At 27.8% G+C, this 27,503-nt stretch overlaps 1 protein-coding gene across 3 annotated transcripts in view; it reads left to right on the top strand.

Annotated features, from left to right (window-relative positions):
• The first annotated feature begins 12,778 nt into the window (after positions 1-12,778).
• LOC107452079 (carnitine O-palmitoyltransferase 1, liver isoform) overlaps positions 12,779-27,503 on the top strand; it is a 54,891-nt gene continuing 40,166 nt past the window's right edge. The window contains exon 1 of one of the 3 annotated variants that reach the window (XM_071179860.2): positions 12,779-12,797. The gene's annotated coding sequence lies outside the window, so the exon portion shown is untranslated. Of the gene's footprint in view, positions 12,798-23,849; positions 23,869-26,551; positions 26,721-27,503 lie in introns of those variants that run through there. The other 2 variants (XM_071179859.2, XM_043049332.3) reach the window with 2 other exon arrangements.

Below are 27,503 nucleotides of genomic sequence, written 5' to 3'. Positions count from 1 at the left end.
CAGATGTGTGTATTAAGGTAAAATGCATTTCTTCTGTCTTCAATTCATTACGAATTAAAGTGAAGTCAACATTGCTTTCGTCATTCCAGTGAATAAATATGAATTCAGAACATACAGAATTGTAATAGTTATAGCATATTCTTCTTCTTTATAGAATAGTATATATTTCTGTATCCATATAATTCGGAAAACAACAATAAAAAATTATCCAAGTTACTTGAAATAGTGCCATTTGTGCTGATTCTTAATTAATTTAAATCGTTTTCTTGGTAAGTTTTTTTTAAATTTTGAAAGAATAAGTTCAACTAGAATTCAGCTATTCTGTTTTTAGCTACATATTCAAATTCATATCAATTATAAAATTTTGCTGTGTAGTATGTTATCTAAAAGTAATGAAGGTATAAACTATGTATCTATTATTTGAGAATAAAGTTTTCAAACAAGGAATTTATCATTTTGGAATTCTCCGGGAATCATAAATCAGGTAAGTGCAATGATTTTTACAATAAAAAATTTGCTTGTAAATATTTTTTTTTCATTTGATGATGGTTCTCTACAGAATGGTTTTTTACGTCTGATTAAGAACTATAAGAATAATAAAAAAAGAAACAATATGAAAGTTTTTATTTCAATGTTAATAATTCTTAAAATCGTTTTTTTTTATCCTAAGAATTCTTTATTTTCCGTTTTTTAGTTTATAATTTTTTGATAAAAATTGTTCTCAAAATACTTTTGAAAAATTAAATGGTATAACATTATGTGTTTATGTATACTTCTTGTATATTCCAATGTTTGAAATAATATGATTCAGAAAAGTATGGAATAAAAATTCGGTACTTACGACGTATTAATGCCACCGCCGCTACAGATTTGGCGGTTTTTAAGTGCCGCCAATCTACACTTAAAATTTTTGCGACAGTTCATAAAATAAAACACTTTATTTAAAATCAAAATAGTTAATTGGATTTCGGTGGAAAATGAGCCGATATAGAGTTTAGCATAGATTCAAAACAATCATATCGCCATATGAACTCTGATGAATAAGATTCCAAATGAAATAACATTTCCAAAACGTACGTTTGCCAAGATAAAGTTTTATGTTGTGGGAATTGGTACATTTTCGTTTTTTCGGTAAAATATTTCCCTCCTGAAAAAATAAAATTGCATCTTGTTTTGTTTTTGGCAAATCCCAAAGACGAATATTCGTAGCACTAAAAATGGCGACAAAAAAGAATTGTTTTTTTGTTTTTTTGTTTTTGTTTCGTCAGCATTCTTTATTTTACGTTTCTTAGTTTCTAAATAATGATTTTTATTGAAACTTGAAATTTTTTGATAAAAATTGTTGTCAAAAAACGTTGTTTACAAAATTAAATTTCATAAAATTATGAGGCTTATGTATACTTTTTGTTCATTTTAATTTTTGAACTAATATGATTCTTAAAACTATAGAATGTAAAATTTAAATGGGCCTTTCATGTTATATCATTACATTTAGTAATACTATTTCTCGGGCATTAGGTTTTAACTCTTATAAGAATATACATATTTTTTTCTGTTAATGTACAAATATTTTTCCGATGTGTTTTGGATATTCCTTCTCTAATAAAGAGAGATACCATTTTGTTTTCGGTTGTACAAGAAAGAAGATCAAGCATTTTTCTTTTTTAAATTTAATAAGCCACATTAAAGAAGGAACGTTGTAATGCTACACGCTACATTAACGACGTCTCCAGAGTAACTGAATGACGGTTCATATGGAAATCGCAGGTAAGCGTCTCATACAACAACGCCCCCTATAGTTCGTTGCGATCGCGAATCTCTCCGTAGTAAGAAATATTGAAGTTATACAAAATTATGCGTATGGAACATGTCCCAAAGCACAATACACCACATTTAAATAAAATCTAATTAAAATATTTAAAATTTTTTCGTCTATAATCAAATGGAGTACAGTGTCGAAGTTTTATATATTTATGCTCAGACAATGAAATTAGATTCGCGATCGCAACGCTCGAGTACGCCGTCTAGCGGGAGCCTGTAAATATCGGACATTAATTTATCACGTTTTCATTTAGTTCCATCGAAATCATTGACTGAATCAGACGCCATTTTTTAGCAGCAAATAAGAAACAAAATTTCCCTAAGGAAAAGGCCGAAGAACTTGAAAAAAATCTCCAGAATATTAGTAAATCTTTCAGGAACAGAACACGCCAAACATTTGAAGAAAAATTCCGCAATAATTTTTTATTTCTATTATCAACAAACTTGCAACTGATGACTTCCGATTTCGGATACTGTTACAGATGTGTGTATTAAGGTAAAATGCATTTCTTCTGTCTTCAATTCATTACGAATTAAAGTGAAGTCAACATTGCTTTCGTCATTCCTGTGAATAAATATGAATTCAGAACATACAGAATTGTAATAGTTATAACATATTCTTCTTCGTTATAGAATAGTATATATTTCTGTATCCATATAATTCGGAAAACAACAATAAAAAATTATCCAAGTTACTTGAAATAGTGCCATTTGTGCTGATTCTTAATTAATTTTAATCGCTTTCTTGGTAAGTATTTTTAGTGTTGAAAGAATAAGTTCAACTAGAATTCAGCTATTCTGTTTTTAGCTACATATTCAATTTCATATCTATTATAAAATTTTGCTGTATAGTATGTTATCTAAAAGTAATGAAGGGATAAACTATGCATCTATTATTTGAGAATAAAGTTTTCAAACAAGGAACTTATCATTTTGGAATTCTCCGGGAATTATAAATCAGGTAAGTGCAATGATTTTTACAATAAAAAATTTGACTGTAAATATTTTTTTTTCATTTGATGATGGTTCTCTACAGAATGGTTTTTTACGTCTGATTAAGAATAATAAAATAATAATAAAAAAAGAAACAATATGAAAGTTTTTATTTCAATGTAAAGAATTCTTGAAATCGTTTTTTTATCCTAAGAATTCTTTATTTTCCGTTTTTTAGTTTATAATTTTTTGATAAAAATTGTTCCCAAAATACTTTTTTTGAAAAATTAAATGGTATAACATTATGTGTTTATGTATACTTCTTGTATATTCCAATGTTTGAAGTAATATGATTCAGAAAAGTATGGAATAAAAATTCGGTACTTGCTTATTAACGCCACCGCCGCTACAGATTTGGCGGTTTTTAAGTGCCGCTAATCTACACTTAAAATTTTTGCGACAATTCATAAAATAAAACACTTTATTTAAAATCAAAATAGTCAATCGGATTTCGGTGGAAAATGAGCCGATATAGAGTTTAGCAAAGATTCAAAACAATCATATCGCCATATGAACTCTGATAAATAAGATTCCAAATGAAATAACGTTTCGAAAACGAACGTTTACCAAGATAAAGTTTTATGTTGTGGGAATTGGTACATTTTCGTTTTTTCGGTAAAATATTTCCCTCCTAAAAAAATACAATTGCATCTTGTTTTGTTTTTGGCAAATCCCAAAGACGAATTTTTGTAGCACTAAAAATGGCGACAAAAAAGAATTGTTCATTTGTTTTTGTTTCGTCAGCATTCTTTATTTTACGTTTCTTAGTTTCTAAATAATGATTTTTATTGAAACTTGAAATTTTTTTGATAAAAATTGTTGTCAAAAAACTTTGTTTACAAAATTAAATTTCATAAAATTATGAGGCTTATGTATACTTTTTGTTCATTTTAATTTTTGAAGTAATATGATTCTTAAAACTATAGAATGTAAAGTTTAAATGGGCCTTTCATGTTATATCATTAAATTTAGTAAAACTATTTCTCGGGCATTAGGTTTTAACTCTTATAAGAATATGCATATTTTTTTCTGTTAATGTACAAATATTTTTCCGATGTGTTTTGGATATTCCTTCTCTAATAAAAAGAGATACCATTTTGTTTTCGTTTGCATAAGAAAGAATATCAAGCATTTTTCTTTTTTAAATTTAATTAGTCACAATAAAGAAGGAACGTTGCAATGCTACATGCTACATTAACGACGTCTCTAGAGTAACTGAATGACGGTTCATGTAGAAATCGCAGGTATGCGTCTCATACAACAACGCCCCCTATAGTTCGTTGCGATCGCGAATTGAAAATATTTACTGTTAACTGATGAAATTTCTTTCTACTATCAAAGTATTAATTCAAAGTTTCGGATGCTAACAGCTTTGTCATACATTGATTAAAGTCATAATTCGAAATAAAAATAATGCTAAATCTGCCATTAGATTCTAATAAATTATCAATAAAAGTATATGTGACAAAAGGTACAACACTCATCCTTGATACTCAAACGTACAAAATAGCTAAATTACGGGGATTGAATATGTAACGGCAAAACGTTAAATGTTTCAGTGTTTTCCTGAGTTATTGCTTTATTTATGCGTTGTTCAAATAAATCAGTGTTTCCCAAACATATCACTTTTGTGTACCCTTTCTAAATTTTTCGAAACGCTGTGTACCACTAATGAAAAATGAATGTATTTTTTACTATAAAAATTTCCACAAAAATTAAAAATCACAACTGGCTGTTGACACCACTAATTATTAACTGTAAAATCTGCAAAAAATAGCCAATAGAAAAATACGTAATTGTAAATTTTCATGGCTAGCTTTGTTTTTAAATAAATTTTTTTCAAATTTTCATTATTTGCAAGATATTTCGCATAAAAACGCGTACCCCCGTTATACTATTCCCGTACCCCTGGGGGTACGCGTACCACACTTTGGGAAACACTGAAATAAATGAATAAAGCAATAACATAGAAAGTATTTCGCGTCAGTGTGCATGTATTCGAACATTTTGTGTGTTACTGCTACATGTAAAAGCAGACATAACTATTTTATATTTAAGAATTGTAACGCGTCTACATTGTAAAAAAATCTGTATCAAATTATGGTATCAGATTATGCGTATACATGTGTCTGTATCAAATTACGGTATAAAGTACAGGCACTTCCGTAAAATCCATTTTACTGTAAAATATAATATCGTAATTCTTATAGTAATATTTATTTGATTAGAGTATTTCAGTGATTTTATGGTGATTATTACAGGGAAAATTACCATTTATCAGATTTTTGTTTCGTAACATGTTCTTGTACAAATTCGAGTTTAGGGGGGAAAAAATACTGGAACTCTGAGTGCTTGTACGTTTACCCTAATTTGATCTGGATTTTTTTACAGTATAGTAGTTTTAATTTACCCTATATATGTATGAAAATATTTTTGTAGTCAAATTAAATAACTTTTTTAATTTTAACTACAATAAACAGTACTTAGCATACATGCAAAATGTAATCATCTTGCAGAACAAAACAATCAGATCTTATTTTCAGTTTCATAGAATTTCATATTTATTATTTGCATACCTAGTTATAATTATGCGTATTAATTTTTTATTAATTTAAAAAGTTCCTATTTCAATATATTTCAAATTTCAACATTATTTTGAAGTTAAAATAATACATATTTCTATCCTTCTGAAAATGCATATTTTGACTCTAAAATTTGCTGAATCGGAAAAATAAGGAAAATACTACGATTCACTTTAATCAATGTCTTTAAGGTTATGAGGATCACTTTCTTTCAGATTCCTTACTGCCATACAAAGTAAAATTCTTACGGAATCTAGTTCAAGTATAAATAAAGATGAAATCTATTTGTTGGACACTTTTAAATTATTCATCATTCAAAATACAAAATGATTAGCAACAATGCTGCTTGATGTTAAAAATAATTTTGCTCGTTTAATTCAATTGTTCTTCAATCCTAAATATAGGGCAAATTATTTTAAGGTCTCTTATAAGGAAATTTTAAGTGTTAAATCCTGATGTTGGAGTTTTGAATGCAGATATATAATATTTTTGTCTCTCTGCTTGAGTGATTCTTTTTTAATGAGCGGCTTAGATGATTGTTTAAACCTGAAAATTACCACTCGCCAAATGGCGAGTCATCAACAGTAGTGGTGACTTTAATTAAATAAACACGGTTCCTTTATCCCATCGTTTTTTTTTCTTCCTTGAAAGTTGTTTAAGGATTTAAGTACATCAATGTAGAAAGACTCAGGAAAACAGAATTTTCATTAAAATGTTTAGTGTCTCTATTCACACTTTTGATCCTTCAGAATCCACTAATTTGTAATGCTTTTAAAAATTCACATATTTTAAAGTTGTCATGTATAAGTTAAATGTATTTTGCTTCCCAAAACAGTTTTAAATAAAGTTTCTTTTAAAGTCAGTGTGCTTAATTAAATTTTTTCATATATTTACATTGTTTTAATTGTTGAATTAACTTTGTAAAGCCGTAGATTATTTCGAATGTGAATTTTTTTTTTAAACATATGATTTAAACATATAATTAATTCTAGTAAAACAAAATTTGTAAAGAGTGGCTATTAAATGAGAAGGAACCTACAGATATCGGTCACCGATTAGGTTTGAAAAAAAGTGGCTGCTAGATTAGAGTCCACCGGTCACTGTGACTATTAACTGAAAATTTAGATTTTCCGGCCTAGTACTGCAGGAATAAAAAGCTCTAAATACTTGTTTTTTTTAACGTTTATTTCATTTTTACGAGTTTAAAAATAGTAAATATACAAAGACATGTAATTTATGATGAAATTCTATTTATATTTAGAAAGATTAAAATCTGTAATGGAAGATTTTTTTCGCTTTAAGTAAAACAATATGGATAAAGCTTATGAAGTTTTTTTAAACTAAACGACCCAAATACTGGATGCTTTGTAATGACCGACTTTTATATTAATTTGTAAAAACCTTGTAAATATTGAAGTTAAAAAGTACATTCATTAATCACCATAAAAAGTACCACCCAAATTAAGCGAGGAAGGAACAAAATACTATCAAATCAATGTAGAGGAAGGTGAGATAAAAAATATCAAAAACAGTTTGATTGCTTGAGAAGTGGTAATAGTAATCACTTTTAGACAGTCTCACCTTCCTTATTAGTGATTAGTCAGATTTCGACGAAATCTTTCTTCTTCTCTTCTCACTTAAATATTAATTTTCGGTTACTACCAATGTCTGTATTTTCTTATTCTTCATTTTTGGCAAGAGTTCTAATAATGCATGTATTAAAGGCTGTAATTATGGAGATATAGTAAAAAACTAAAGTAGCTTTCGTTTCACATGAAAAAGAAATTATGGGCCATTTTTAATGAAATTATGAATTCTTTATAAGCTTATAAAACCGAAAAAAAAACGAAAGCGAATGAAATTAAATTATTCCCAATATCAAAACAAATTAATTAATTTCAAAATTTAAGAAATAAGAAACTGTTGTATAATTCAAATTTTTTTTTTTAACTTTAAGACTTGCAGCTATCCCAGAGTTCAATGTGATAACATAATGAGCATATTAATAATATTGATCATCACTAATTATAATAAAAGCTTTTGTAGGTTTAACACATGTAATGGATGGCCGAATTTTTCTTCCAATGTATGTTTTTGTATTGCTATGTAAGAAAATAAGAAAAAAAATTGAATAAAAAAGAAATATGTTTTAAACAAAAGAAACCTCTGTTTTAAATAATTCACACTCTATAAGAGTTTTAAGTAACATCGTAATTTACTTTACTTTGATAAAAAAAAGAAGTGTAGGAATGATAAAATTTAAAAAATTATACCTGTTGGATATATTTATATTAAATCAAGAGGCAAAACTTTTAGAAGTTAAAAATGTGATGCAATTTTGTTCTGTGTTGACAGTTGTAAGTAAATAAAGATTTTATTGAAACTTTTTTATTTTGTGATAATTATGGCTGGTTAATATATATTGTTGTGAGGGAATGATGCTACACACTAAAAATATATTAAAAGAGTGAGCTGTGGCAATATTTTTTAATCAGAAATTAAATTTTAAACTAATTTTCTAAATTCTACATATCAGTATTCTGAATGAAAACTAGAAATTCATAATTTTTTTAAAACTATTTTCTTATAAATGACTTATTTGGTGGGGGAAGCATGGGGGGGGGGGAGTGAGGGAATGAATGACAAATTGGTTTGTTTTAGTTAAATAAAAATAGAAAATTATTAATTTTTTTATTATTTAAATTCCTTAATTTTTACTGTTAAACTGCATACTAAGAGACACTTTTTTCTAAATTAAAACAAACTTATTAAACAGGTCTAAAGTATACAGGGAACAATGAAAATTATTGTTTCTGTGAGAATGACCGTTATACTCTTGTAGTTTTTAGTAATTGTTTGTAAATCAGCATAGCAGAATTTTTTGGGAGCTTTTTCGACAGATACCCATTGATAGAGAAACCTTACATAAAGGGGTTTAGTTTAACATAATTTATTTATTATTAATCTTAAATTTAATTTAAAATATGTGAAATAATACAAAAATTGGTGTCTGGTATTTAGTAACAATCTCTCTTAATTTATATTTTGGAATGTTTTTCAGAATAAAATTCCAAAAAAATCAACAAATTTGGTGCCAAAAAATAAACATTTAAGCCTAGAAAACGCAAAAACACTGTCGAAATCCAACAAACAACTGGAAATAAGTGGAAGGAAAATAGAGGAGTTGAAAGACGATTACTCGAAGGAAAATTTCTCAGGCAATCAAACTGGTTGGGACATTTTTCATCCCGCCTATTTCACTACAGTGATTAGATAGATTTCAGTGGCATTATTTTTTCCTCCATGGTTAAATCTTAACTAGCAGTCTTCCAAAAATGCAGACTCATTCTTCATAATATTCGACTGGAATTCTAAAAATATATATATTAAAGGTGGTCTTTACGGAGCACCTTGCATAAACTAGGCCAATCTTTTGTCGGCAACAATTCCCCAGTTCTAGGCCTTTAGAATGTCCAGGCCATTTTACAGACAGTTTACGGATGTCTGAACTAGTCATCTGTGACTAGGTCAGTCTCTAGGGCGATTACTCATAGTTTAAGCTTTAAAAAAAACTATAATACTTTACTCCTTGACCTGAGGCCTTCCTTTCTTAGTTTTGATAAATTTTATCATAGATTTCTTTTATTTTAAATTCGTTTAGCAGATCATGTTTTAATACTTTTAACTAGATATGCACAAATTGAGGTAAAATTTTATACTTCAATTTTCGTCGTAATATTTATTTATTTGCAGTGTTCAAACGATTTTACAGTAAATATTACACTGTAAAAACAGTGTAATATTTACGTAGTTGTTACAGTGTAATATTTACTGTAAAATCATTTAAACACTGTAAATAAATAAATATTACGACAAAAATTGAGGTATAAAATTTTACAGTAAAAATGGGTTTCAGAATTAAATAGATATTACGGATGCTGCACTCAAGGTGTCAATACTTTTTACCTTAATTTTACAATGTTCTCTATTTTTCAATCCATGAATTCACATAAAAAAACAAGCCTTTTTCAAGGAAATCAGTGGTCTTGCCTTTTTGTTTCATCGATAGATGTTGCTCAATATTTATTAAGATAATATTTAAAAATTAAAGCAGTCGTTTTCTTTCTTTCTTTTCGTAATAGGGTAGTTTTATTCAATCAATAAATATATTGCATATCTAATCACACTGAGAGGAAATGGGTACGATTAAGATTGATTAACAATGATTCAATCGATTAAAAGATCACTCACAATGATTTTTTTGTTGTATATTTTCCTAAAAAGACTATCGCGAATAAAAGAATAAAAATGAATCGTTTGGATTTCATTTGATATACTCTACTCATAAGTATTGATCGTTCAATTACTGAGAATTGGGCTTGTTTCTAATCTAATCAAATCTTTATGATTATCCTTAGGTTTCTATGTCATCATTGCTGAAAACTCCTGTGCACTTGAACCCTCAAAATATGAAACTGGCAAACGATTTATTTTGATTGTTAACTGAAAATTTTCTTTTTAACTTTTATTCAATACAAAAAAAGTATTATAAATGGATTACGAATCGTCTGCGTAAACAGTTTTCTCAGTTTCAATTCTTCAACTGAATTAATAACCTCTCGCAACCGTCTTCTTCTAAACTGCAAAAAATTTCGAATCAAATTACTGTAAGAAAGTACCAGCACTTGGGGAGCCTCATCCGTAAAATCCATTTCAACCTAAAAGATTATACCGTAATTTTTACAGTAACATTTCATTAGAGTGTTTCAGTGATTTTATGATAATTATTACTGTAAAAAATTACAGTAAAACAGATTTTTCGTTCCGTAACACGTTCCGGTAAAAATGGGTTTTACGGTAAAAAGTACCAGCACACTGAATGCCGGTACTTTTTACCGTAATTTTACCTGGAATTTTTTACAGTGTACTAAAAATATTTTTCAATTTTTACAAACTTCGGCTATTTTTAATGAAATTGTTAATTTTTTTAAGTAGCACAGTGAAATAAATTCACAATAAAATTTTCTAAATAAAATAAGGTACTGTTTTGTTGCTGATTTTCAAATTCCCTTCTGCTTTAATTTATAATTAATTGACGTAAATAAGTTTATGTGACATTAGTTATTTTTTAACTTAAAATTATAAAGAATGATTAAGCGCAATTGTTTGCTGAATTCGCCACTTTAATAAATTTTATTGCGCCACTGAAATTTTCTAGAAACTGTTTTATTATTCATTATTTTCGTTATTTAAATTCTGATTCTTATTTGTGTTCTCCAAAAGGTATCAATACGCAAATTGGAATTTTTCTTAAATCCAACATTTTGTTTACTCATTTGAATTTTTAACTATTCCAATAAGAATCATTTAAAATTACTTAAATTCTGACTGTCATTATTTATAATTTCTTCTTGAAATCAGTAAAATTAAAATCGATTGCAGATGAATTTCTTTAAAAAAGGAAAGAAAGGAGAAAAAAAAATAAGCAAAACAAAAAAGAAGAAAAAAGCTAAGATAGCATTGGTATCAAGAAATCAACCTCTAAAAAATTGCGACACCATTTAATAAAAGATGAGGTTGATGTACTGCTTTGAAGGTCGTGAGCTTGACACTAATGCATTTATTTCTTCTATTTTCTTTTCCAATTTTCTTACTTTATTTTTTAATCACAAGTATCATTTTGTTTCAAACAAAAATACTAGCAATTAATTATAAAAGAAAACGCTTTTAGTAGATCGGAATTTTTCGCTAAAATATTATTTTCGAAAACAATGAATGTCTCAAAAGAAAATTTAACTTTATCATGCTACAATTCAGGCCTAACTGTCCTCAATTTAAATAATGTAAAGATAAAAATTTCCTTAACGTCAATACTTAGGCGAACAACTATTGCAAATACTACGCTAAGAGCAACTAGAACAGAAATCCCATGAGAGCTTTTTAGTGCTTTAGTTTTTTTTTTTTTTTGTGTGAAAAAGGCAACTTTTCAGGTGAAATACATTGTAGTACCTATTAATATATTTTATTTTATAACCGGCATTGAACAACCATCACAATTCTGAGTTTACGACTACATCAATGTTCTGCTTCGTAGCCTTGTATTTTTGAACCCAACCCAGAAGACAAGGGAGCTCCTGGATCAAGCATTGGGAGAAACTAGCCTTCGTGGATGATTTCTTGATGGAACTAATTCGTATTTCTGTTACATGGAGAGGAAAACAACGAAAATCTCCCACGGTTAGCCACACGGAAAGGGGACTCAGTCTTCCCCTGAAGTTTTACGTCAGCACTGTGGTCGGTGCCAGCCGGGAGCGGAAATCGTATCAAGCAGCCATTGCTGAGATACTGCAGATACCTATTAATATAATAGGTTTTTTTTTTGCATTAAATGTCTACAATTTACGTTTTTGGTAGTTAAATAATACCAACAAAATATGCTACATTTGTAAGAAAAGCCTTTCAAATATTTCGTAAGCACCTAAGGATTGTTATTCAATTTGCTTATTTTTGCTGACATTTAGGTAGGTGGTCTGAATAATGCTTACGCTATATGCTAAGTTTCCTTTATTGCCAAATATCTCTTATGTATTGCAAAAATAATTGAATTTTGAAAAAATATTAAAACTTTGACTAAAATGAATTTTAAAAAAATGAATTGGAATGAGAATTTTAGTAGCAATATATCTAATCATAATAATTCTTAAAATTATATTATTATTGCTAAAACACAAAATCTTACGTAAGAGACACAAAATCTTACGTAAGAACTAACGGTTGTAAATTGCTTCTGTTATCAAGTGGGAGGGGTTGAAATATAATACAAAAGATTCTTACTTAATATATATAAGAAAGAATCTTTTGTGCTACTTTTTAACCCATCCCAGAATATTTATGCAAAATAATATTCATTTTCCAAAAATGGATGTTATCTTTGAACTGGAGTATAATAAAAAAAGAGAAAATAGTTAGTAGCCCAAATAAAATAATTCTAAAAAGATCTTTCATGCGTTTATTTATTACATTTAGAAACTTAATTAATTCTGAACTAATTTTTTACAACCCAGCTTCGCCATTATATTTATGTATTCATTAACAAACTATCTTTTAAACAACAATCTTTGTTTATCGCCTTTTGAAGATATGAAGACAGGGTCAATAGAGATAGGGAGAAATATTATATTTTATCACTGGAATCGATTATATTACTTACCTTATCTTCATCAGATGTTGTACGATAGGTGTTATACAACGAAAAAAATATATAGATAAATATCAATTTAATCTTTGGAATTGAAATACTTTCGCAAAACTTAACTATTGATTTTAAAACAGAAAAGAATGTTTTTGTATATTTTCTTATAGTTTACGTATAGAACAAATACCTAATTATTTATTTTTTTGGTGAGTATTTTGCTATAATTTGTGCCATTATTACTAAACATGTTAATTGGTGAGCTTGATAGAACGATGTGTTAAATAATATATTTGTGGATTTAAATTATAAAGAATTAATGGGTGACTGAATACAAACAACAACAAGCTTCTTAAATCCGAAAGAGCTATAGAAAATTTCAGATGTATCCCTCCGCTTATGTTATGTTTACGAGGTAATGTGTGAACAGGCTTGATATTCTCGTAAGTTATATTATTGTGATGTGTGTTTAAATTTCGGAGTAATTTTATCATTCATAAGAGTTCGCAATTTTATAAATTCTAAAAACTCATGAGCCTAAAATAAAGTTAAGAAAATTAATATAACAACATAAATGAAAAGTATAGTTTGCCATGCTTTGAGTGTTATTTCTTATTTGGTATAGTGCTGAATATCGCCGTTTGTTATTTCTTGGTTAGCATCATAGAATGCTTATGGAGTTGTCCAAATTCGTTTTCAGCTGTGATTAAACGGATTAAGCTAAAGTAAAAATTAAATAACGCGTTACATCGTAAACTCTATAAGTATAATAATATTGGATGGTACGCTTTTTCAAACTTAGGCGTAAAAATAAATCGGAAGTAGTAACCAAGAACTCTGATGACGAATATTAATTATTAACCCCTAATTTCCAAAACTTTTGAATCTCACAAGGGACTGATCGTAAAGACACCGAAGATGAGCACCAGTGGAACAGCAAAGTCAAGCATCCCTGTCTTCATTCAGTACGAGGGTGGAAAACCAGAGAGCGCAGTATCAGTTCTCGTTAAACTGTTCTACTGTAAAGTGCTCAACTTCTCAATCAGGTCGTCGGACTACCTCAACGTGAGGAGCCATTCCCTATGCAGAGGATCAAAATTGTGATTGCTTGTCTTCGGATCATCCTCACGGATGTTTCCCTCCTCAGGACCGTCACCAATAGCCCATTGTGTATTTACCTGTCTATCGAAAGAACTCCTTCCGCCACAAAGTCTAATGCTATCTGCTGCTATGGAAATTAGAAATAGCGCATTTAAAAGAGAAGAACTTTTCTCTACTCTGATTTCCTCGGTCCCGCCAATTCGAAACCGAAACCTACCTTAAATATTGACCTAACACCCCGACTTGAAACAGTTAAACTTTGAAACCATAGTCACCGCCACTGCTCCAGACGAATGGCGAAGGAAGCTCTTTCCATAGACAGACTGTACCTTCCACCCATAGAAGCATCAAGTTGCCATGTTTACGAAACATTTGTTTCGTAAAACCATCTTATTTAAAGACTTGTCAGGATAAATAAATGTTCTATGCTTGCATACAGTTGATCGCAAAATATGTACTAGGTACTTCAATTAAAATATAATATTTTAAGCTTGTTAAAATAGTGCACTGCAGCTCTGTTCTTAGTTTTTTCTTAACACCTGCCACTAGGGAAGGCTCATTTCCTATCTGATCTCCTAAGATTCTGGCTAACTTATTATTTATTGGGTATTTCTTTGCATTTCTTTCACAAATGTTTAAAATTACTCTTTTAATTCTCTCTATTTGGCAAATATTACTACATATTCATGATTGAGTTTTGACTATTGTGAAAGCTGCACTTTTGGGTCCCTGCTCTTAGGGAAAAGAGGGAATAAGAAGAAAGCCGTAACAAAGACCGTATTCTTCAATCTTACTGCATGTCAGAACTTGCAATAATTTTAACGTATGTATTCAAAAGATGTTTTTTTTTTAAAAAAAAAATTAAGTTGATAAATAAAATTTTTAATCGTCTTCACTTAATCTTTAACATTAGTAATTTTTAACGATATGGATAGTTAGGCAACAGTTTTAAAAGCATTGGATACTGCTACACATTTCAGGAGAAAAGTTTATCGAGAGTTGAAAAATTGCTCACTGAGAATATTTCCATAAGGACAACAAGGAGAAACCAAATAAAACATATATTTCTGGTTGCGTGAAAAATGTCTCCGGAAAAGAAAAGTAGCATGAATAATAATTTATAATTGTTGTCAAAAGAACACGCACAAGTAGGTAAAAAGAAGGTCACTCTTAACATGTAAATGTAACTTTCTCTTTCCAAATTAAGAAATACTTAATGAAGAAGAAAAGGATTTCTTCATTGATTAAAAGCTTAAAATAATTTCTATGTTTTTAGCTTATAAAGGTTTCGTTGATATTGCTGGAAATTTAGTTTTAAAAGATCTAAAATTTAATCTTTTCTTTCCAGAATACGACGGAAAATCTTTTTATTTTCCCGTCAGTTTTGATTTGGTAAGACTAACGTGTAAGTTCAATTCACAGTTTTATTATTCAATTCTGTATTAAAATTTTCTTATTTCTAATTATACTTCTTCTGTTCGATTCACCACTCCAGTTTTCTTATTCTATTCCATTGTTTTTCAATTCAATTTTCCCTTCCATTATTACTTTTTTCAAGTCTCCATTCCAGCTTTCTTTTTCTATTCCATTGTTTTTCTATTCAATTTTCCCTTCCATTGTTACTTCATTCTATTCTCCAATCAAAATTGTCTTATTCCATTGTTTTTCTATTCCATTTTCTCTTCCATTGTTACTTCATTCTATTCTCCAATCAAAGTTGTCCTATTCCATTGTTTTTCTATTCAATTTTCCCTTCTATTGTTACTTCAATCAATTCACCATTCCAGTTTTCTTATTCTATTTCATAGTTTTTCTATTCAATTTTCCCTTTCATTGTTACTTCATTCAATTCTACATTCCAGTTTTCTTATTCTATTCCATTGCTTTTCGATTAAATTTTCCCTTTCATTGTTACTTCATTCAATTCTACATTCAAGTTTTCTTGTTCTAGTCTTTTCTTTTTCATTCTTTTTCCACTATTGTTTTCCACTTTATTATTACTAAGTTCCATTGTTACTCCATTCAGTTCTTCGTTACTGTTTTTACTAAAATTATTTCATCGTTTTTCTATTCAGTTCTCCATTTTAATTCAGTTATTCCATTGCACCTTTTCCTTTTCCATTCTTATTCTAGTTTTCTCATCATATTCCATCATTTCATATATAAATGAAATTCCTTTTCTACTGAGACGGTATCACCCTTTTTCTCACAGAAACAATTATACCTTTTATTATTCTTCAACACAGAACTGCAGTTTAAATATTAGTATACTAGCTAGTCAGAAGGCGATTAAAATTTCGATTAACGATAAATTTCATTTGGAAATACTCCGTCCATAAACTCCGTTTGTAACAGCCGGTAAATGCTAGTGTCATAGAAATCAATAATGTAGTACAAGGTGGAAAAAAAATCGAATTAAATTACTATACTGTATAGTAATGACATTTCAGGTAAGGAAAAAAAAACAACATAATTGTGGTTAATAAATTAAATATACGGTTTTTTATACAAATCATTTGATAATATTTCCGTTCATAGGGTAATAATTTACAGGAAATTCTAGTTTTAAAAATTCTACTTCTTATTACCACACATTTAGTAAGGTATACTAAAATGAAATGTAAATTTAACCGAATAAATGGTTTTATGCCATATTTTACGATATCATGGTAAAATTACCACATTTTATTACATCTTATAAAACCTTATTTTATTGTTCATTTTACCAAAATCATTACCAAAGACCGGTAAAAATTACGGAGCTTTTTGATGTTCCCATAGAGCCAGAAACGCGGTAGTTTTAACCATATTTTTTTCTCAATGTAATTAATAAAAGAAAATTTATTAACTGTCTGACTGATTAGTATAGGTAACTAATCTTTATACTAACTATACTTAAAGAAACGACTTTTTTAATTAGAATTAATTCTTACACAATTTAAAACAGTTTCCAAGTATTTTTCAAACTATGCTTTTCGTAATAAATTTTTCGGCTGGAAAGGTTATGGAATAACGTCCCTCCTACAAATCAAACTCCTCAAATTATTACCCATAATAATTTAATCTCCGTGGTGAAAAGCATAAACGTCAAATTTTATGTATCTAAACACAGGAAAACAGGCAAATCTAAAGATATATTCATCACATATTATATTGAGAAATCATAAAATGCCTATTCAGATATCATCGATATACTCATTGACAACAACCATAATGATTACAAGCCTAATACTTAGAGTGTAACATCTAGAAGAGAATATCTTTCCTATCCGGTAGAAAGGATGAATTCCAGGATTCGTGGCATTTCCAGGACGGTTGAAGACATCAAGGACGGGTTCATCTATTATGTATCTCACAGCAAAGGACCGCTAATTGGCACGTGTGTGATATATGTAAGATGTAATTAGGCAGAGCGAACTTTGCTCGGGGGGAAGAAAATCTTCGAGGAAGGCTTTCTAAATTGTGTATTAGATTGAATCTTATAATAAGGATTGAGATGTGCAACTAAGATATATTTCAACACTTAGGGATATTCTATTTAGAAGTGAATCGTTAATATTGGATTATGTGATGTAGTTATTTTTTGTTTGAGAAGGTTAATAAGATATTTTTCGAATTTGGAAAAATTTATATGCATAAAGTTATGATATATTTTTGAGGAAATCAATTTTTAAATGAAAGTAAAGTGCAAGAAATATATGCGTATTTATTCTCTGAATTATTTCTTTTTAATTTCCTACTAATTCAAAGTAATGATTTATTTATAATTTTTTTTTAGCAATTTTTAGAAATTGCTATTCTTTTGCAATTTAAAGATCTATAAAGAATGAAAAAGTCAGATAGGCGTATTTATATATCAGATTATTTAATTTTAATTCCTTTTTTGATTTGATTTTAATTTCCTAATGATTTCGTTTTATTTTCCTAATAACTCAAAGCTATGGTGTATTTCTTTTCGGTTAAGAAATTTTTTGTTGAAAGTATTGTTTAATAATTTAAATATCTATAAAGAATGAAGTAGTCATATATGCGTATTTATTCTTCTAAGATTTCATCAGCGTTGAACAACCAATTGATATGTGATTTGCAATTAGCAGTATTTAACTCTTTAGACTCATAATTGTGAACTTAATTCAGAAGACTTTTGAATTAGTTCAATTCTATTAAAAGACAATTTGAGTGAAGCTAATTCGTATTTGCGTTGCATATATCTGAGAGTTACGTAAATCTCTCACGGTTAGCTTCACGTGAAAGGGACTCTAGTCCATGTTCCGTCTACCACTGATGATATTGATATTTTACGTCAGCACTGTTGTCTGTGAGAGCCCGGAGCAGTATATGAATTGATCATTTTGCTGGGTTTCATTAAGAAGCGAGGCTCGATAACCAAATCGTCTTACTCTCTCCCAATGATAGTTACGTTGTCCATTTAACGCTAATTATTTTATATATGGAGCCGCTGTTGTTGCGAAGGACAAGTGTTTGATCCTTGGTGACAGATAAATGGGTACCAGCCAGAGATGGGCATTTGTCATTCAGAATAATGAATAAAGAATGATGAATAATTATTCAAAATCTGAATAATGAATAAAGATTTATTCATTTGTCAGAAATGATTTGAATAAAGCATTAATCATTCATTATTCTTTATTCAGTATCCTTTATTCATTAGTCAAGAATAACTGAATAACTTCACTGCTCAACAAAAATCGGCACGGAATACTCTAATTGACTACGATTATGACAACTACAAATAAAACGTTAATCCTTTTCAAGTATATTTATATAATGTTTGAGGAAATTTACTTTTATCTAACACAATGCATACTTTTGAGAAATGGTTACATGGCAAAAAAACATTTAATTTTTGTAAGTTAAAATTTTATTTTAAAATTTGAAATAAGATTATCGTTTGCTTTCAAAAACTATAAGAAATTGTGTTTTATAGATATTAGAACAAAATTTTAAAATGAACTTAAGTAACTAAACTGTTATAAACCTACTTTTTAGTACAACTAAGTATGTTACGCTGGAGTAAGTTAAAATAACATAAAAATAAATATTCATACTTGTCTTAGTTTTATGGTTAAATTCCTAAAATAAGACGTTTAAGAGCAAACGATGTTTTGCATCTAGTTATAGACAAATACATATCGCTTGCATTTTTCGCTGGTTATTCAAAATTTTATTCAGAAAAATTAGTCATGACTAATGAGTTTATTCATCAATCATTATTCAAAAATTTGTATACATTTGCATAATGAATGATGAATAACGACCAAATTTTCATATGAATAATCATTCAGAATCAATTTATTCTGAATAAATTCATCCTTCATGACACTCTCTGGCCCACAACGGGCTGTAGCGGGAATAGCGGGTCTTGAACAACGTCAACAGAGCTCAGCAGGCACATAAATCACAAAACGTGTATCTGTATTTTTTCTCCATTTTTTTTTTTTTTTTAAGCATTTTAATCCTGAAGTTGGCAGAATGATTCACATCGGATTTGAGGCTGTCACTGTTTAACTCCTTAATTACAAAAAAAAAAAATCTTAAAAAGATAAATAAATAAATAAAATAAAAATAAATAGTTAAATAAATAAATAAAATAAAAATAAATAGTTAAATAAATAAAATATAAATAAATAAAATGAAATGAAATAATTAAGTAAATAAAACAAGATAAAATAAAAAATAAATGAACAAGATAAAATAAAAAATAAATGAACAAGATAAAATAAAACAAATAATCAAATAAAACTAAAATATCTGTAGAGTTTTTGAAAAGTTTGTTAGGTTTAAAGTGCATAAATATTAAGAGCATTTGTATTGATCATATATACTATTAATACTTATATTTTTTGTATCTTTATTATTATATGGTAAATTTAATAAACAAGATGTTTTAGATTAAATCACAAAGTTATTTTTCAGAATTTTTTAATTTGAAATTTTTAACCGTCACTATTATTGTAGATTTTCCAAAAAATATTCTAGAACGAAAATAAACAAATAAAATTAAAAATACGAGCTATGCCACTGGGAGAACTGTTTACGATTAGCAAGAAAATAAATAAATTGTGTCTGGTTAGCAAACGAGTTTTTATGATGATAATAGAAAAGTTGAAAGTAAGAGAATCGATCTGAGAGAAAAGGTCAGTTGGAGTTCTGACCTATATTTTTCTAAAGATCATGGCACGTTGCAGTTTAACTAGAAATGCAATCCTTTACCTGCCAAGGTTAAAGAAATTCGGAGGTAAACCGGTTATTTAAACCGAAAAAGAATTTCAAAGAGATAAAGAAACTGAAAGTAGAAAATAAAGTGAAAGTTCGAAAAATCTTCTTCGATCTGAATCGACCATGTTTAAATCGTTTGATTCTAAATCATGTTCGATGGAGTTTCACAAAAAAAAAAAAATAAGCCGAGTTTCTCCTATCCGTTAGTTGCTGAATTCGAATTTACTCAAAATAGAAACATACAGTTCATTTGAGCAGGCAAAAAGTAAAAAATTACACAATTGAATTTATATCATTTTATTTTCTTTTTCACTGAAATAATTTTACAATTGTTCTGTCCAAAATATCAAGAGTGCATATCAGGAAATGAAGAAGACAAAAATAATCGATCGCGAAATTCAAGAATTAACACGCATGAATGATGCATTTAATTTATTCATAATCGAAAATTTTTTTTCTCTGTTTATAGTAATTTCAGAATAGCAGAAAACAGTGGCAACAAAACTTATTCTTTTTCATTCTTTTAAGTTCTTTGTAAAGTACAAACTGCATGGTTTATTTTCTGTAATGTAGTAATAGTAATGGTGTCGTAATTCTTTCGAAGTTGTCAGGAAACATGAAGAAATGATACATTTAATTTATTCATAATCGAATAATTTTTTTCTCTGCTTATATTAATTTCAGAATAGCAGGAAAGAGTGATAACAAAACTTATTCTTTTTCATTATTTTAAATTATTTTTAATTAAGTTCTTTGTAATTCTTTGTTTATTTCCTGCAATCTAATAAAGGAGTATTATTTACTTGAAGTGAAGAAAAATATTAACTTGTTTTAGAATAATTGCATATTAACAAATGACGGCATGTTAAATCTACAACGACAATTGAAGTTAAAGTTATTTTATGTCTGTTTAAACAGTTAGAAGTTAAGCAGACTTTTATGTGATTTAAAAATAAATAAATACTTATAAGTCAAATCTATTTTTGTGTTTACCTTAAAATGAATTTTATTTTATCACAACAGAAAAGCGAAGTCAAGGAAAGTCCTTTAATGATTTAAAATATAATAGAATATTGTCAGCAGAAAAAATTAAAGTTTTGAGAACTAAAGCCAGTTATTGCTTTGAGTAACAAAATATAATACTTAAATTAAAAAAGAAATAAGTGAATAAAAATTTAAAATTTTCTATTTTAAAGAAGAAAAATGCAAGTTACAATAACAATCAAATTCGACAAATTAGAAAAAAAAAAATTATATTTAAATTGCGTTCAAGAATTAAAGCAATTTAAGTACTATTCGATAGGATGTTTGAATTAAGGAAAAATTAACCCGGTTCGAGGAGTTTGCTAACTAAAATTAACTCCAATAAAAAAATATTAAAACAACACTGTTAACATGACCAAGTTAATTTCAAGAAATTATTATAGTTAATTATCACAAATTTAAATTTTCCCCATAAAAATGAGTCATCCGTATAATCGTAAACAAGCGAAAGAAACACTGATAAAATGTTTCCTTTAAAAGACTCCATATTTGTCACCAATTGTCAGAAATGTGAAATAAATAAAATTAACTTTTTTCCTTCACTCTTTTATGATATGACCTACGTTACTTTAAAGATCGAACACGTGCCTTTTATAAAAGCTTTATTTCCATTTAAGTGATGTCCATAAAATGTAAAATATATTTATATTCCATAAAAGTTTTTCTTGGCTAAATAAATGTTTCTCTGTTTGTAATGCAAACATTTTGCTTTAACTTGACCGGTGTCGCCTTTTTAAAGTTTAACTCCTTGAATATTATTATCATTTAATCGGAGTAAAAAATAATATTCAATTAAGAGGTTACGGGGCGTTACCTAACGGGGCGAAAAATGAGTATGATTTGGAATTCTCGCTTAAAGTTACATGCAATGAAATAAACCAAACATATGGGGAAAGATCCTTTATTTTACAACTAGTGAAGTGCAAAAATAAATTTTTCTCGAGCAATACAGAAATAATAGCAAATGAGTGCAACAGAATGATTTCTGTTTTATTGATTAAATCTCATTTTTTTTAAAAGGGTTTACAATGTAAATACTGATAAATCAGCCACTCCTGCAAAAAAATTTGAAGGTATAAATGAAAATAATTTGTTTTTCAACTGAAAGCAGACGTAAAAAAAAACTTATTCAATGTATTCTGTTTTGCATTAATAGTCTATTTTTTTGTAAATTTCCTAAAAAAACAAACAGACAAAAAATAACGAATTAATAATATATGAATATGGAGAAAAATATAAATATGTATATATACATAGATAAATAATAATTTGTACTTCTGCAAACAATGTTATTTTAAATGTACAGAGCACCAAAAAGAAAAAAAAAATGGACCACCCAGAATAATTTTTGATCTAATGATCAGTCTTCACGTTCTAAACTCAATCTTAATGGTTCGAGCGGGTGACCTCAAATGTGCTAATTAATTAGTGCACGATGTTTTAAGAAACGAAATCAAACACAAAAACAGACTTTCTCAAAATAAACATACCTTTTTTTCCTCGGATTCGGTTTTTGACCCCCAAAACAGCGGTAATCTGGGAAATATGGTCCCAATAGTTTGGTTAGGAGAGTGGTTCAATGTTCGGACCCCTTAATGTTAATTCTACTTTTTGTGTATTTCGCCATATCTCGAGAGCTTTTTAAGCGAATCGAAAAATTTGCTCACACAGTTACAAAATTAATTTATCCAAAGGTATTTCCAAGCAAAAAGTAACTTAGAGCAAATATTTATTATTTCTTATTATTATTATATTTCATAATAGTTGAAAAAATTTTGAATCTTAAGGTATAAAACTTTTTTTAATATCATTTTAAAGAATATATTTTTGCATGGCAAAATACAAATATTGAGCGGAATTGGTCGTACAATCCCTGGGAAACCGAATTTTAAAAAAAGTCTTATTTTTATTACAGTTTAAATTTGAAGTCAGCTGGGGGGGGGGTTAAAATTTCAGACAAGTTCTGTATACTTGAAATTGCTCGGTATACAAGTTTCGGTATACTTGAAATTGTAGCATTGAATACGCTATTGAGATTTGCTGGCAATAAAGCCCTATATTACCTAGTAAATCCAGCCAGGGCATTAGCTGGCAACACGCAGGGGACTGTTTTAGACTGTGCAAAATCTCAAACTTCGAATTATTGATGTATATATCCTCCCCCCTCCCTCCCGTTAAACTTTGGGTTTATCATTTTAAAGCATTACGGCAATTTTCAAAAAACGAAGAAAAAAAAAAGAGTTTTTCTAAACAGGATGTACTGAACCTTTATAAGTTATCTTAAACAGATAAGTAAATGGTCATATTCTCAAAGTTGGATAAAAATTTCAGAAAAAATTTCTGCGCTTAAAAATTTCTGCTTTAGTGTGCCCTGGAAAGAATATTTCGTAAAAACAACCAAATGATGAAGTAGATGCTTGAAAAGAATTTTTAAGGAATGCGCAGAAGGTAATATACAGGTTTTTATTAAAAGCAAGTTTAATTTTTTAACTTTAAATTATGTATTTTTCAATGCATTAATTGTTCCAAAAGCTTTAATATTGAAAGTATACTTAAAGAGTAAAAAATTATTGTTTTTTCAACATCTAATCATATGCAGTTTGTCATTCAGTTTTTTTTCAATTTATTATTACATAAATCATTCGTGTATTATTTAGATTCGTGAAAAGAGATAAATAATTGAACAATTATTTCCAGCTTTTCTTTTAAGTATTATTTACCTGAAAAGAAACCTACTTTCAAGGCTAACTTTAAGACAAATGAACAACATTCATTGGTGAGTTTTTACGTAATTTGGACTACAATTTCAAGGAAAATAAAAATATTCGGGATCATTTATTTCGTTTATCATCTGTTATTCAATAAGGACAATTTTGGGATTTTTTATTTTGCTATGTAAGTTCAAACTTTTCGAATACGTTGTTTTATTATGTGTTGTAAAATTACTACTTCGTTATATCATTCAAATACTTGCTACTTTCTTAAAAATGAAATCAACATCTTCTACAATCAAAAGTAACAGTTATTTAAAATTTTTGCTATTTTTAGATATATTTTCATCATATTCGTAACAGTGGATCTATGTAGTGCAGTTATAGGATCATGTTAGCAATTCCGAAATTCAAATCGAGTTTTCACCCCTTAATTACGAATTTCAAATTTCAGAATTTTTTTTAACTAAAAAAAAGCAAAACTTCTAAGCCTGCTTAGGGATTAACAATGTTAGTCACTAAATAGGCTGACAACATTGTTTTTTTGTTAAATTTCATGCTATAAGTATGTTGTTTTAGAAAAGTTTTGGATTATTTATTTTAATATTGTGTGTTTTTTAAAGGTAAGTTTATAAATCTTTATTTAAGACATTTTTATAATACGTTTATAAGTATCATTACTTCAATCCTCAAGCTCGTAATTTTAAGTCGCAGTCCTTCTAAAAATTTTTAAATATAATTTTAAACGGTCTTTTTATGATTAGTATATTTTATTGACTATGTTTTAATTTTGATTTTCTCGATAGTTTAAAATTAATTGCTTTTTCTTGCACAGGCTTTTAAGCTTTTTTCATTATCTTAGGGGGCTCTTGTTATCCCCAAGGTCAAACTAGGAGTACGGGGGCTAGGACATAACCTCTTGAATAGGGAACCCAAAAAAGAATGTATTATTTCGTGAAAATGTTAATAAATTGTTATTTATTTGGTTATTCTGTAATTTGATTTACAATATTTATTAGAAATTTCAAACATTCTTTAACTTGCTAAATATGCTATGTTCAGCAATTAAACAATTCCTTCATTAACAATGGAGTATATTATAAAAAATCGTGAATCCATTGTAATAAACGGATAATTTTTTGGCATATTTTTTCTACAGCGGACAGTTTTTGCTAATAAATTTAGGTAATGTAAAAAAAATAAAATAATTATTTTAATATGCCAATACGTAAACTGAGAGCATTATTCAGAAGTAACTGCATAGCTAAAATGTTTTTGTTTATGAAAATATTTTGGTCGTAAGCAGTTAAACAGTCTTAAAATGATAGAAACAACGTTAGATGCATACTATGCTGATAGCATTCATTAATTTTGAAAAAGGTACAAATTATAAGGAAAAAAAGAATTCCGGGTAATTTTTTTTTAACTTTATATTTTATTAAATTTTATGTGGTGACTAATTTTTAAAAAATATGATAAAATTTAAACAGATCGTTGCACTTTTTAATACAAAGGAGAATAAATATTAATCATATAAATAAACGCATCATAAAAAAAGTCTTGATGTGACTCAGAGTCAGGAGTTCACATTCTCATTAGTTATTATTCATGTTCATGAGGAAGCATACCGAGAAAGAAGAAAACAGGCAGCTGACACATTCTCTAGCAAGTGACGAATTCCGCACTTCATTTAAGTGAAAGTTTAAGTTATTCAAATGTGTATTCTATTTCTATAAGTATTTTAAATAACTTTCCGATATAAAATTTTCTAACTAATTTCTTATTCCGTTCGACTCTTTAATGTTGGTTCTTCTTTAAAACAAATAATATTTTTTGTGTGTTCGTTTGTTTAACTTTTCATATAAGTATTTCGACACACACACACACACACAAAAAAAAAAAAAAAAAAAAAAACATGCATAACTTAACAGCTTAGTGCAACGAAGAAAATACACGACTATACAATCCACTATATAATTAATTTAGATAATAGGAATTTTTAATAAACTTTTACTTAAAGTTTTCCAGTAGGATTTGAAAATTTAAGTTTTCAATTCGCAAAAATCTATTGAAAAAATTGCATTACTTTTGTACATTAATTAAATACATAAAGATTATTAGAAATTAAATTTATAAAAATTATTTTTCATAATTTTTTTTTGTTTTGATTGAACGGACAATTTAATTTACAGTTTTCAAGGAAGAAAACTTAAAATCAATTTGAAATTTTTTACTGTTGACAAAATAATAAATAACAATAGCACTTGTGAATAAACTATCCATGAGTAAATTATAAATAATTAGAGTCCAAAAATAATATTCTCAGGAACACAATTAAAAAATAAATAAATAATAAAGCAAAAACTGAAAATTAAGCAGAAGGAAATGATTTTTTAATTTTTTTTCTGGAAAAAGAAAAGCAACTGTTTTTTTTAAATTCTATTTTTTCATGAACTGTTAAGAACTTATAATTTTTTCATAACTTTTTAAACTTTTGAAAAATATCTCACTTTCTAGAAATCGTGAATATTTTACAACCATTACATTAATTAAATTAATATATCCTTTTAAATAGCTGCTAATGTGTAATGAATATATAAATATTTTAGAATTGGAAAATAACTTTCTTTAGAATAAAATTAAAAAAAGAAATCTTTTGGTAAAATATCCATAGAGTTATAGAAAAAAAAATAATTTATCATTATTATGGATTATTAAGTGTATTAAAATATCTAGTCATTAAAGTTGCGACAGAAAATGTGATTTATAGTTCATTTTAAAATAATGATATAGAAGACGACAAACCTTGAAATGGAGCATTTTTGGCAGCGTTTGACTTTAGCGACGACGCAAGGAATTTCACAACCAATCACGTTGAGGGAGATGTGAAAATTGTTGATGTTTACATTCGATGCTGAAATCGACAAAACAAAGACTAAAAGTGTAGTGCTCTTGACTCGTGTGTTGATATCGTTATCAAATGATCATGTAAAAGTGCATTTTTTAAAAAAATTATTTTTTGTTGATCAATATTAAGTAAGTATTTACATTAAAATATGTATCCAAAGAACTGTACTATTTACATTTTATTTTTCGTTTGGACTGACATTTGGCAATTCATATTTTGTTTATGAAAACTTTTGTGTTGCTATTTAGAGATTATTTGACTATTTAGTACGATACATTATATTATTTTTGATTACTAGTTTTTGTGTACTTTCTGTATGTTGAGTTAACGAAATTTATTTCGTATTTAGATATAAACACTAGCGCAATTTTAGTGCTGTTTTTCTTTTAAAAAAAAGAAACATAAGTGTTTGTTTTGATCTGTCATTTATTTTAACCGACCACATTCTATTTAAGTATTTAAACAACATTCAAAACCTGCTCGTTTCAATTTCATTATTACAATTCTAAAATGCTAGAATAAGCTAGCAAAACAGTTTTGTTTGTGAAACGTATCTTTTAATATCACGAAGATAATTGGAAGTAGGGTTTACATAAAGAACTAATACTTTTGAATCCTATTTTAATGGATAATTTAAGAATTTGTAACTGAGGAAATTTTGTCGAAATTTTTGAATGGTATTGATAAATTTTTTATTTTATTTTTTAAACTGAACTATTGTCATTAGAAACCTCGAAAAAATCTGATTTAATGGTATAAATAGTATAACTTATTGTTTTCAGTTATCTATTCATTTTTTTTTATATTATAGGTTTTATTTAAGTATTATACTTTAAATTAAATTTAAATATTAGAACAAAAAGTCCTAAAGAAAAGTTGTATCAGTTGCACCTACTATCATTGTTATTCTT

This window comes from Parasteatoda tepidariorum, chromosome 1 (genome assembly GCF_982258835.1).
Source record: "Parasteatoda tepidariorum strain Cologne lab strain chromosome 1, Ptep-v5.0, whole genome shotgun sequence".
Taxonomy (NCBI): Eukaryota; Metazoa; Arthropoda; class Arachnida; order Araneae; family Theridiidae; genus Parasteatoda; species Parasteatoda tepidariorum.
Note: the sequence above shows the minus strand (reverse complement) of the source record. Positions and strands in the feature narration are given on the sequence as shown.